The following is a 12948-nucleotide window of genomic DNA, read 5'->3' as shown; positions in this document are numbered from 1 at the left end:
GGGGAGCTGAAATCTCAGCTGATGAATGGGAAGACAGATTGTGGGAAGGAAGAAGGGTCTGTACATCTCTCCCTGTCATGGTGTCTCTGGCTAATACCAATAAAAATGGGATAAAACCACAGTGTGCCAAGCTTTCTCCCTTATCCTCACCTGAGATATGGGGAGGAAACTGTCCCTACTCAGCTTAGTGAGGAAGATCTTTCCTTCGATCAGAAACAAAACCCGCAGGATTTGGGTTACTGTCACTGTTTTGCTTTGGGTGCTGTAGGAAAGATGTTTTGTTGCAATTCCTTGCTCCACGCTAGTTCAGTGTTCAAAATGCTGAAGTGCTCTCATGCATGTGTGGCATTTTTGATGATCTGGTATATGTGTGAAGCCAGATGAAGAAACATACAGCTAATATCTTGGAGTTTATTTGTTGGATAGGTCAAGTTTGAAGCTGTGGGGACTGAAGTTTATGCTTAATTTGATGCACATGAGTAAACCTATTGAATTCAAAGTTCAGCATCTGTGCAAGGCTTCAAGACTGGGGACTTGCTTTGTAAAGAGGATGATGTTTTCCTGTCGCATGGCTATGAATTAGAGAAGATTTTGCTTTTGTTCTCTTTTCTTATTGTAGTCTGAAAAAGAAACAGCTGCCAGAGAAATCTGAGGATGTGACCTGTATCAAGAACCTCTTAAACAATTTATGTTTGTAAGGGAAGTGAGAACTGACAACCACCATATCTTCTAGCATAAATATTTGGAAATATCATTAATACATTATAGTAATGGGATAATTATTAAATGCTTTGGTGCTTAATGTCACATTATGATGGAAATCACTTGATTACAAATTAAAGCACTTTTATTGTAATTGCTGTGGTTCTAGAGGATACACATGGTTATGCAGCATTAATTTTAAAGACTTACATGAATTTTTAAGCTTAGCAGATACAAACCTTTGGAGAATAGCCAGTATTCTTGAATGTGCTGTGTACACTCTAAGGAGTATTTAACTAAATCTTTTGGACCTTGGTTGGAAGTAATTAACGTTTCTTCTAAACTTCCAATAATTCATACTTTTTTCAGTTACAGCTGCAGGTTTGTTTAAAGCAGGCTCAAATACTCTGTAGGTCCACGTGGCAGTATGAAAATGGTATCCATGCTCCAGGAAGCTGGTAACATCTGATTGTTAATAATCTACCCAAGTAACCAAGATTGGTTTAAGTGAAGTGACTGCTAGGAGCACAGTTGCCGCTGAAGCCAGTAGAAGTTTAGTTCTGAAGTCACTTTCAAAGGCAATGCTCCTTCATGTTATTCCATTTGTCAAGAGCAATTGGTCGTATTGAGATACAATATCTTTAGCTAGCTGGCAGAGGTTTAAGGGATGCTGTTCTTTGGGGTTGTTTGGTGATCCTCCAGATAAACTGGCTTGTAACTGCTGCATTCACAGGTTGTCCCTTAGGACTTCAGCGAACCATCTCCCAGACTTGTCTTCCATCACGTCACTCCCATACCTGATGGCATTTATTGGCTTACTTGCTCCTTAATGTCCACAAGACCTAAAACTGTTGAATTTGGATGCTCATGATGAGGTGGGAATGGGAAGGGCAGCATGTGCTCCTCAGGGCAGCTGCTTGCTGTCCCTGCGCTAACGCAAGCCTTTAAGCACTTTGTGGGCTAGCTTTTACCCTCCTGGCTGGGTGACCAGCTGTGGGAGAGGGGGCTACAACCTGTGCAATGTCTGACCTGATGGTGCTGGCCCATGGGAGGGGATGCCCCGAAGGGAAATCCTCCTTGCAGAGGTTGGCGGGGACGCTATATGGGGTGGCTGAAGCAGGGAAGCATCCCAGATGACACAACCAACAGGCTAAAGGCCGGTGGGCTTTGTGAGCAAAAAGAGCAGCAAGCTAAAAGATGCACATGGCATCCAAAGCTGAGGAAGAAAACTCATAAAAGAGCCAAGAGAAGGAGAGGAAATATTTTTTGGGAACTGTAGTCTAGGTTCAGCTTTGGTATTAAACCAAAGTTTCCTCTTTCCTTGGAGATGTACCCTGAGGCAAGGGACTGAAATAGACTTGGGCATGTTCCAGGCTCTCTCTAGTGCAATGAGTACATATCACTCTCTTCCCCCCCCTTCAGGAACCTTAGTGTTAAAACAAAGCCAAAAATTAATTATATTCCTGTATTCCCTCACAGTCAAAGTTTGTATTTCAGGAACAAACTCTTGGGGTTATAATCAAACAGCAGCATTAATCTTCCCTGCTAGATTTGAGCAGTTGATTGTGCTAAGTAATATTTTGTGGTCTGTTTTAGAGAAAACATGTGGTCCAGTCTTCAGCTGGTAGAACTGCCTTCTCGTACGCTAGCTGAACATCTCATGTCTACTCATTTGCTATTTTTTTAAAGCAAAACCCCAAGAAAGTGTCAGAGAAATTGTCTCTTTGTTTCTGACATCATGTCCGAATATTGGTTATAAATGCTTTGTCTAGAAGGCTATCAGAAATTATGTTTTGGTAAATAAATGTTGTAAGATCTGTTACTTGTGTGTTTGTTAACTCATTGGAGGCATATAGCAGGAAGGCTGAGAGAAATGTCTGCAGATGCTTTGATGTTGTTCCTGCATCTCTTGTGCTGGCTAGTACAGGATGAGCGAAAGAGCAGAATTGTCCATTTCTGTTTTAGCGCATAGTGTAGTTGTGCAGTCATGTACTTAAACCATGTTCAGTTTTGTTTTCTTTAAAGAGGCTTTAATAATGCAAAGGTGCCTTAAGAAAATATATAATTGTGTGCAATTTGCTGCTGAAGAGTACACAGCTTCCCATTTGAACCACTGCTACCCCCTGTAAGCAGGCATGGGGAACATGTCGTCTTTGGATTTCAAAGTGTTTTTTCTCCTGTGTGTGCAGTGACAGAATGCATAAAGCTGGTCTTGAAGAAGTGCATATGCAAAGTGAGATTGTGATGAAGTCTGGTCTGAAGTAAATTTATTACGGCCATTCTGTGTATGGCTATTGCTTCCTGTTACAGAAAGGCACTCCAGCTTCCTTAGTAGCTGCCTGCGGGTTCTCCCCTTGCTCTGCTTTTGTTGTGCCAGCCTGAAGCCGGGCTTTTGTTCTTACGGGGGTTCTTCAGGGAAATAATTTTATATGGTGATCATGTGGGATAATCAAGGAAGGTGAAAAAAGTGCTGAATCAATCTGTTTTTTAGCTTTTATTTCCGTCTTCCAACATCCAATCTTTTCTTTCTTTTAAAGGCAACACGGGGTCAAAATTCTTAGTGCTAAGCTGCAGATCTTAGAGACAGCTTCACCTCATCCTGTATGCAGCCTGCCATACCTGTAGGGTAGGTATGGTCTCTTGGTCTGTTGGTTCTGAAATTTGCTTGCTCATGAAGTTCCCAAATGTTTGCACAAATAAGTACATTAGGTGCTTCTAAAGCTGCAGCGACCTCCTGTATGTTGTAGACAGGCAGTATGCCATTTCCCTGAGTGTCTAAACTGTACTTCTAGCACCTTTACTATTTTCATGGGCATCAGGTTATTGCCATGCATTTGACAAGAGCTGCACTTCAACTCGGGAAGTCAGGCTAGTATATGAAGTACGGCCTGTCTGTGGAGAGGCATGTTTTGCTACAGGTTTGTGTTGGGTTCCAGGCAGCAATTTTAATCTTGAGGATGCCAAATGGTGGCCCAGGCATCTACTGATCTGCAACGCTTTGCATCTCTGCCCATATGTTGCAAACCACTAAGCAAATCTTAGTGCACTATTCCCAGCACTGGGTCTCATGAAGGAGAAACATGCCATGCTAAGAACATGCCTGTGCTGTGGCACCAGGCCTGGAACATCCTCTTTTTACTGAGACAGTGTCCTCATGGATTGTACTGCCCCGTTTAGTGACTCTTTAATATACCTGTAATGCAGATACTCAGGGGCTGCTGGATCCAAAGAAGCTTGTTTGCAAAGGAAGACATTTTGACTTCCAGATGTCATCTTTTCCTGTCTGAAAAATGGGAACAATGAAATTCGTGAACTTTCTTTACCCTTTCTTTTTGTCAGATCTAATCTTAGAACAAGCTTAAGGCCAATAGTGTTTGCTTTTGTCTGAAAATGCGGTTTATGAGACTACTAGATTAGACCTCTGGGTTGAGGACAGGGCTCTGAGATGGCTGTCTTTGCTGGGTGATGATGTGCACAACTGCAAGCTTCCTTGCTCAAGAGTGCAGATGCCTCCTGCCTGGCCCCAGGCACACATGCTCCACCAAATGGAGACAACTGTTCCTGTGCTACTGAATGACTACAGGCAACGTATGTGACTTTCCGATGTTGGGGGAAAAACTGTAGTGACTCTGGTCATTGTTTTATTTTTTTTTATTATTTTTTTTTACACTGCTTTCTCCACAAGTCTGCATTTTCTTAGCTAATTTACCACATCAAGGTGTAAAACTTCTGCCTTGCAATTTTTCAGTTTTGAAGACAGCTAAAAACATTTTGGTCAACAAATGTTGAATTTCCAGTAAAAACTTGGTACTGTTCTGAAGTGGCAACCTTTATGGGGAAAAACCACAAACCAGTTTGGCTTGGCCAAATGCTTTCATCTCCTTAGTCCAGCTGAGTAAGTGATTCCTATGGTTCACCTCCCCACCCCCCCAGCCCACTTTATTTACTAACACAATAGTAACAGGATCCAAGATAGAGGAGTTAAAAGCAAAACCTGATTTCTCTTTTTCTTTCTTTCTTTCTTTCATTCCCTCCCCTTTTTTGAGGATGTGACCCTTTCACATAAATGCTCCTTGCCTTCCCTAATTCTAATCCCATTGTGGAATGTATGGAGGCAGCAAATAAAGGATACTTAAAAATGACATAATTGCATTTTCAGTAAATATGAAATTCTCCTATTAGTGTTGTAATGAAAAGACTATCCACCCACTCCCAGGAGAAAAAGGCAAACCAAGGTTGGATCAAATACTTACAAAAAAAAAACAAAAAAAAACACAACACAACAATAGTAAACAGCATGAGCAATTAATGCTTCTGGTATCTGCTGAGACTGTAAAAGCTTGTGTTGGCTTCATAGAGAGTGTCTATACTAGAAATCTCTGCCTGGTTCCTTTTGGACTTTGGGACTGCACATTTTTGCAGTGATGCAGGCTTTCTGCATCAAAGGTGACCAGAGTTGTCAAAGGGAGGGGAGGATGGCCACTACAAACTGCATCCACATTTGCTTTAACTGATTTTGAGATGAAGGTAACAAACATGGGGAAGAGGTGGTTCTGGGGTTGGCTGGGAAGGAGGAGAGGTCACGTACAGAGGAGTCCTGCTTCCTTACAATTTCTGCAGATGTGCAGACGTTTGAAACTCCTCAGCTGGGATGGAAGAGGGTACTGAAAAGTAGAGGGAAGAGCCAGCTTTGGCTGTGGCATGGCCAAAGAAATGCAGTTACTGTCTCATCATCTGTGCCCCCTGAATGGTGGTGGCTGGTGAGCAGTAGGAAAAGGAGCAGAGCAGTCACCCTGAGTCTCTGGGTCTCGAAGGGAATCTGCCTTGCTTTTTAATAGCGACGGTCACCTCCAGGAGCCCTCCTTTTTTCTGCCTTCTGTGGAGCTTTGCTATCCTCTGGTTTCGTATGAGATGAGAAGGAGCAAGCTTTTGTTGTGGGCACATTGTCAGTCATCTGCAGGCCTCCAGCCTGAGGTTTGTCCCCAGAATTAAGGCTTCTGGGCAATTGAAACTGTTCTTGGAGGGAAGAGGGTGAGGGTCACGCTTGGAGTGTCTGCTGGGATTGTGCAGTGCCCATTTATTTAGAGCAACAAAACTAAACCAAGAGACGGTTTTCATGGATATGTGAACAAGTAGAAAAATGTTAGTCCCATCTATTGTATTGAATTGACAGAGGGAATGCTAGCTAAAAAAAAATTAAAATCCAGTGTTGAGTACTTAAATGTCACAAAAAAAAAATCCATGTACAGTAAAGTCAAAGCAGCAAGAATGCGATTTTAATATAAGCTATTGCCAGTATGATATGAAGTTAATTTTTTGTTGTTATATTAGGTGCCAAAGAATCCAAGGTCTTGGCCAGAGCCTGTTTGGTTCATGTTTTTTTCCTTTTACAAAATCTGAAAAGAAGATGTTGTGCTATTGCTATTAGAATAGCAGAGGGAAAAAGGAGAGTAACAAGTGATTTAAGATGTTCTGTAGGCCAGTCCTCAGGATTTCTCACTTACAGGGACCAGTATGTTTATTCTTAGATTTCTGATTAATTATAATCATACTAGAGTTACATCCAGCATCTTTCAGAAAGTAAGCTATCAACGGGAAAGTGTGTGTGTGTGTGTACAGGCATTTTGCTGCTATTAGTGTCTGAGCACTTCAATTTACCACGCCATGGTTATATTCTCAGTGGTGCTGAGAGTCAGAGATGCAGTTGTTAGTATTGCAAAGACAGAGATTAAGGGCCCAACAGTCAGGGCTAGCAGTTGGCTAATGTGGAACAAAAATTTGCATTCAAGGAAAAATGAAGCTGTAAGAGCTTTTGGCCCTTTGAATGCAGCACTAAATTATAAAAAGAGGACAGGGAGACTGTCATTAAACCCATGGCTCTTTCTCATGAGGCAAGATCTTTCACCAGCCTCTTACTTAAATCTCCATCCACTCTCTTTCTCCAGCTCTGGCTTGAAAGGAGAAGTGGTGCTGTCTCCTTTCCCAAGTCCTCTGGAAGTGATGTGGAGCGTTAGTTGTCCTGGGATGTGGTAGTGGTGGATGGAGGCAGAAGTTTGTTCTGGGATGAGATGTTGAAGGCTTTGTGCTAGCGAAGCCAGATGACACTAAGAGACTGATTGCTGAGCCTCTGCAGAGAAATGTCCTAGCAGACTTAAATGCATCTTAAATGTGTGCCTGGAAATGAATGTGCTGTGGAGGAGACTTGAACATCTGGTCACTTCATTCTAGTATTTCTTAATTTATAAGGATATGAAAATTTGAACATGATATTCAAGATAAAGTTACCAATCTGATAAGATTGGTTCCCCATGAATGAGCATTGTTCTCGTGAATATGGGATGGAACTATGACTATATCAGCTGTGCCTGCAGCTCATTATCAATGTATATTTCTGAGCTGGAAATCTACTTCACTTCAGACTTTAAACTTGTACAAGTATCCCAAACTCCGTGCTATTGCCTGTCTCAGAAAGCTGCAGAAGTGCGACATATCCAGGAGAGACTGTTCTCAAAAATATTCTGCATGTGCAGTTTAGGAAGCAGCTGACTTTTAGTGTCAAAACCTTTGGAGGACCGATGGGTTTGTGTGTTGCACTCCTGGCATGTGGAAGTGCTTCCTGGGGTGCCCTTTATCTGGGAGAGCAGAGTTAGAAAAGGGACAGCCTGTCTTCAAGGTACTGACCAGCCCTTGCAGCTGTGGTGGGAAAGCCTTTCCCAGTCTGGGTGGGACCTGAAAACAAATGAGGCTGGTGCAGGAAGGAATTTCTAATTGTAAAGCCATGGCTGTGTTAATGAACCTTAGCAGCACTAACTTGTGGTCCTGAAAGGAAACATCCACCCCATGTTGTCTTCTTGTCTTTAAAGAGCAGGCCAAATGTTTGTACTCAGCTTCTGTTTAAACCTCTGCTGCTGGCCGCCTCCCGGCTGAGCTGTAGGCTGTGGCTTCTGTAGGGCAAAATTGGTGTGGTGGAGGCAGCACCCTAGTCTTGACCGAAGGCAGTAGGACCTCACAGCTTATATGAGGCAGATGCTTGCTGTAGAAGGAAGTCCTTTAAGGAGAAGGGCTCATAGCACACGTGTGTTTGGCTCCGAAACTCTCCTGACCCTGAGTGTTCTTGGAGATAAGTCTTTTTTGGAAAGTGTTGCATGATTTTCTATTTAAGTTGCCACTTTGTGCCGTACTTGCTGGTGCGCTGTGTGGCTGGCCGGGAGGGCCAGCCAGGGAGGAGGCTTTTGGGTCAGTCGGTTTGGTCTGAAGAATGGCACTTCTGTTAGCAGGGCAGGAAAGCGCGGCCCTCCTCCTTCTTTGCCCCATGACAAAAGCACAGCAAACTCAAGGAGAGAATTCTGCTAATCAGAATAGCCAATTGGGGAATCATTAGCTCAGATTTTAAACACTATTTGTAATTTGCTTTAGGGTCTGTAGCCTAATTCTTTCCTTTGAGTTAATTAAAATATGTTTCAATGTGACAGACATTTCCAAATCTCCCTGCAATCCAGGAGGAAGGGTAGTTTTTTTTTTTTTTTTGTCATCCTCCATCAAGTACAGAGGCTCGGAGTGCAGAAGAATTTCACTACAATGCTGCAAGGTTGTTTACCTTAGCTCCTTCACAAAAGATAATCCAACAAATTACATTAATTATAAACCAATATGTTCTGTTCAATTCCCACATGAGCCAAACCTGGGTATGAGCATCTGCTCTTATTTTCTGAGCTGGGTTTTGAGGACAAGACTCACAACAATGCTCAATCCATAATTAACAGAAAAATTAAAGATGCAACATCCCTTGCATCCTGCTTTTTGAAGCAGCATGTTTAAAAATATACATGCACTGTCCTGGCAGTTTTTATTCAACATAAAAAAAAAAACAAAAAACAATACTCTATTGTTACCCCTGGTGTGTTTTTGTTTGTTTAAAATATTTACATTTATGTTAAGCTTAAAATAAACATGTAAATACTTTCCATAAGAAAAAAAAATCATAATTCCCTCTTGTGCCACATTTTTTCTTTTCAATTGTTTCTCTCCCTCCCCCCAAAGATGACCTCTTTTCATAAAATGTGGTTTATTCTGCATTAAGCATATTGTTTTCTTTATGAAAAAAGGACTGGTTGGGCTTCTTCTTATTTTATTTTTTTAAGTGGCATATTTTTTCAGTTTCATTTCATAACAGGAAACAAAAGAGAACGTGATTGTTTGACCTGGTTACCAAAGAAATATTTGGCTAATAAAAATCACATTAGTGTGATGCCAAGTTCTGCTAGCTGTTTATGGTAAGCATGCCTATACAATTATACTCCATTTGCATGTCGAAGGAGTGGAGGAAAGAGTGCTTTTGTGGTTTAGGCACTAGACTGGCACTCAAGATAAGAAATCGGTTCCCAGCTGCACAGCAGACTGACTTTGAGCAGACTGCAAATTTCTGTGGCTTACTTTTGTGAAAGGGATTAATAATGCTGCTTTTCTTCTGCCTTCCATCTTGTTTCTGTAGGAGCCAAACCCTTGAGGGCTGCTTGCCCCCGCCGCCAGCACCGGGCCCGTTGTGGCCGCTGCTCCGCATCTGAAGGGGATGGCTGTGTTGCCTGCCCCTCAGGCTGCCCCAGGAGCAGGGCTGAAGTTGTAGCTAACCACCATCTAGATTTATTAATCCGTGTTCGACAGAGCTCACACAACATAAATGGAATAAGTGATTATCTGGTTGCTACGATCTGTTCCCAAATCTGTGGAGGAGGTGCTGCGTTTCTTGCTAATGAAGGTCTTGGTGCCTCCCACCTGGTGGGTTTGCCCATATGTGTGGTGGTGCTGGGGTCCCCTGGCTGGCAGCTGCTGGGGGTGGTCTCTTGGGTTGTCCCCCCTGCCCAGAGGTGTCCTCCTTGCCTGGGCCTTGCTGGGGACCCCGTGCTACTGTGGTAGGGTCGCTGCCCTGCTGCAGTCCCACTGCTCACACCTTGTACTGCCATGCCATGCGCCAGCCTCTGTAGGCTTGCTGGGTTCCCTGCATTTCCACAAGCCTTGTTTTAATGAATGAATAATTGACAAGAAAACAATAGAAAATCATTAACTTCAGGGAAAAAAATAAATACGTAAAAGCTTAACGTGTTTGGAAGTGTTTGTTCTGTGAAGGGAGAAGGAGAGGCTATTTCTTTGAAAGCCAAGACATGCAGCCACTGGAAGTTGAGATGTCGCCTCTGCTCCCTGAGCGTTTTTGCCCCCCTGGGACTTGCAGCATGGCTTCAGCTGTGAACACGCTGCAGAAAGCAGGATGTGGTGAGCCAGAGGCTCCTTGGACTCCCTGCTTGGCAGCGCAATGGGAGCTGGTGGGGCAGTCCAAGGAAAGACTGCAGGAGCTGTTCTGCAGTGACTGCATAGTGCAGAGGGGATTTTTCTTGTCTAGCTGTGCTTGTAGGAAAGGTCCTGAAGACTGGCTTCAGTGTTCAGGATCATCAGCTCCTGCTAAACCCTCAGATCCTCCGGGCTTGTTATTCTGATAGTCTTGTCCCACATGCCACCCATACACAAGGCTCACTAAGGCTGTCCTAAGGGTCCTGGCTGTGGGGCTGGTTCTTTGGCTGTGATTCCCTTTAGATGAGATCTCTGTCTTCCTGGGCTGTGAATGGGTGTCTATAATGTCCTCGGTGAGAGAAACTTTCAGACAAAGGCATATCTCAACCTTCCTCCAAATGTAAAAAATCACAGCTCTTGGTCTCTCTCACGTCTCTGATTGTTTTTCCTCCCACTGAAACTGTGCTCCTTGAGTTCTGGGACAGAGGATGCCAAAACCTCTTCCTCTGCTGGGAGCGTGAAGTTTTCAGCTGCACATTTTATAGCACACACTTGAGGGAAAAGCCTTCTGCCTTCAGTGCTGCTCTTGGGAGGGGGAAGATGTGTGTTCCCTGCACAGCAAAGGCATGTGCTGTGCAGCATCCCAGGCTTGGTAGGGCTCCGAAAATGACTTCAGAATGGCACAGTGTGAACGCTGCATGCCCGATGTGTGATATTAAAACACTTAGAACTGGATCAAATCAAACCCAGTTTTCACCACAAATGCGCAGAGGCTGTTCTTGTTTGAAGACGCTTTTCTTGCCAAATTCCATCTTTCCACACTGAGCTGCTTTTTTTTATTTAAAAAAAAAAAAAAAACACCCAACCAACCACCCAACCCTTGTGTATGTATATATTTATGTAGCTGAATGTTTTTTGATCACATTTTATACAAAAATATTGCCTTTTGGCAGGGAGTCGGCTAGTAGGTGTTGGATCCAGAACGTATCGTAAAATTACAAGTGACTGCAAATGACATTTACACCCCGTAAATCTGGTAAGGAAGTGTTAAGGTCGAAAAATCAAGGCCTTCAAAGCTGGGAAATGATGGAATTAATAATTGAATTGAGCTCTCTGTGTGTCTGCACATGTATGTGTATTTATAGACTCGGTTACAGGACTGCAGATTTTTCCCTGGCACCTGCCTGTCACAGCGTGTAGGTGGTTCCCCAGCCTTCCTGCGCCACGTGTTGGTTTCACCACTGAAGCCCCAGAGTTATCCTTATCTGTCTGTGCTGGGGGTGGTCCAGCTCCCAAGTCAGGAGCACCCAACGTGGAGACTGGAGCAGCAGGCCCTGTGAAATGGATGCCCAGCCTTCGCGATGGATCATTGCAGGGACCTGGGGCCATGGTCTCACCTGGTGCTCTTGCCCATCCCCTAGTCTCACAAGGCCGGGTGGCAGGAGCTGGTAAATACAGAGCTGTGAACCCATGGTAATGGGGGAGCATGGACACAGGGTGTGAATGTGTCTAAGTTGTGTTCCTGTGTGACCTGCAGACGTTTCTGGAAAGTCTGCAGCTTGGATAAATAAACCTGACTGCGTTTCCTGTGAGTGCATATGCCCCAAGGGAGAAGGCACTAGGTTTTCTCTGAGAAAAGCTACAAGAATCACCCAGATTTATGGAAAATTAGGGTGGCACCTGCACCTCTGCTCTGATCCCATAACAAGGGCCCTTAGTCTGTCTTTGAAAGGCATCTTTGCTGTTCAAAAACCTCCAAAGAAAGGGGTTTCTTAGCTGGCCATAGAAGTTCCAGTAAAGAACTACCTTTTACATTTTTTCCTTCTTTCTGGTCATAATGAGAGTGACATTTGTGGTGTATCAAGGCAATTTCTTTCTGTGCTATACCTAATATTGCTGGAGAGCAATTGCTCAATGTCTTTTTCATAACCTCTTTTGGAAGAGCGTTATCATGTAATCTGGTGTTTCTAAACAAAAGTTTACAATAAAAGCTGTCACTTGGAGCAAAGACTCAGAAAGCAAAGGCATGTCTGCATGTTATTTCATTGGTTCTGCATTGCAGAACCTTCTGGAACCGACCACAGCTTGAAACGAAAATCTTATGAAGCATTTTTATGTTATTGGATTTTGGAGTTATTTTCAGTTTGGGGGATATTAGGTTTCTGCATATTATAGTTGGCTTAAGCTTTTTTGTTTGATTGAGGTTTCCTCCTCTTAGGATAATTTTTTTAAATGGACTTTTTTTAATTTCTAGTTTAAAGCAATGTGTTCACTAGACTTGGATCCTTATTTTGGAGTCACTTCACTTACTGAAGGATTAAATGGTGTTTCTGCACGTGTGAGGAGTTTAACAAAATTGAGTGATACTTATTGAGTGATCTTGTTTTTATTTATTTACAAAGCACACCAGGATATTACTCACTCTGGCTCAAGTCTGATTTTTTTAAAATCAGAGGTCCTGGCCTGAGCAAGGGACCAAAAGAAGGACAAGTTTAGTAAGAACATCATTAACGACTGTTATGATAAACTAGTAAAATAAATGAAAACTGAGCAAAGTGGAGGAAAACAGAAAGAGGATGGGGGAAGCCAAGCCTTCTCCCCGAGGCAAGAGGGAAGGTGATGCTGACATGGCAGTGGTGCCACCGCCTGCTCCCTGGCGTTCACCCTGTGCTGTGGGAATTCAGTCCTCCTGCAGAGGCCCAAGCTAGGAAACAATTTGTCTGGGTGGGTTTCTAAGCGTGAGCAAATACAGGAGCAATGTTTCTGGTTCCTGTGAGCTTTGAGATGATGCTTTCCTCATGTGCGGGCGGTAACTTCCTTGTGGAGCCAGGCTGGCAGCCCTGGCATTGCGGTGTGCCCCTCGCAGAAGCTTCACCAGGCTTTTGCAGTGAGCATACCGCCCCCCAGCCTGTCAGTTCCGTCCTCAGAGCCTCTGCCAATACATAAGCTGAGACCAGACTTATT

At 43.5% G+C, this 12948-nt stretch overlaps 1 long non-coding RNA gene across 1 annotated transcript in view; it reads left to right on the top strand.

The window, feature by feature from the left end:
* The window catches only part of LOC137858620 (uncharacterized), a 17659-nt gene extending 5652 nt beyond the window's left edge, over nt 1–12007 (top strand). The window contains exons 2-3 of the long non-coding RNA XR_011097889.1: nt 10938–11020; nt 11130–12007. This is a non-coding gene — a long non-coding RNA (uncharacterized lncRNA). The remainder of the gene's footprint in view (nt 1–10937; nt 11021–11129) is intronic.
* Nucleotides 12008–12948: the final 941 nt, after the last annotated feature.

Source organism: Anas acuta, chromosome 6 (genome assembly GCF_963932015.1).
Source record: "Anas acuta chromosome 6, bAnaAcu1.1, whole genome shotgun sequence".
Taxonomy (NCBI): domain Eukaryota; kingdom Metazoa; phylum Chordata; class Aves; order Anseriformes; family Anatidae; genus Anas; species Anas acuta.
This window is presented reverse-complemented; position numbering and strand designations above follow the sequence as displayed.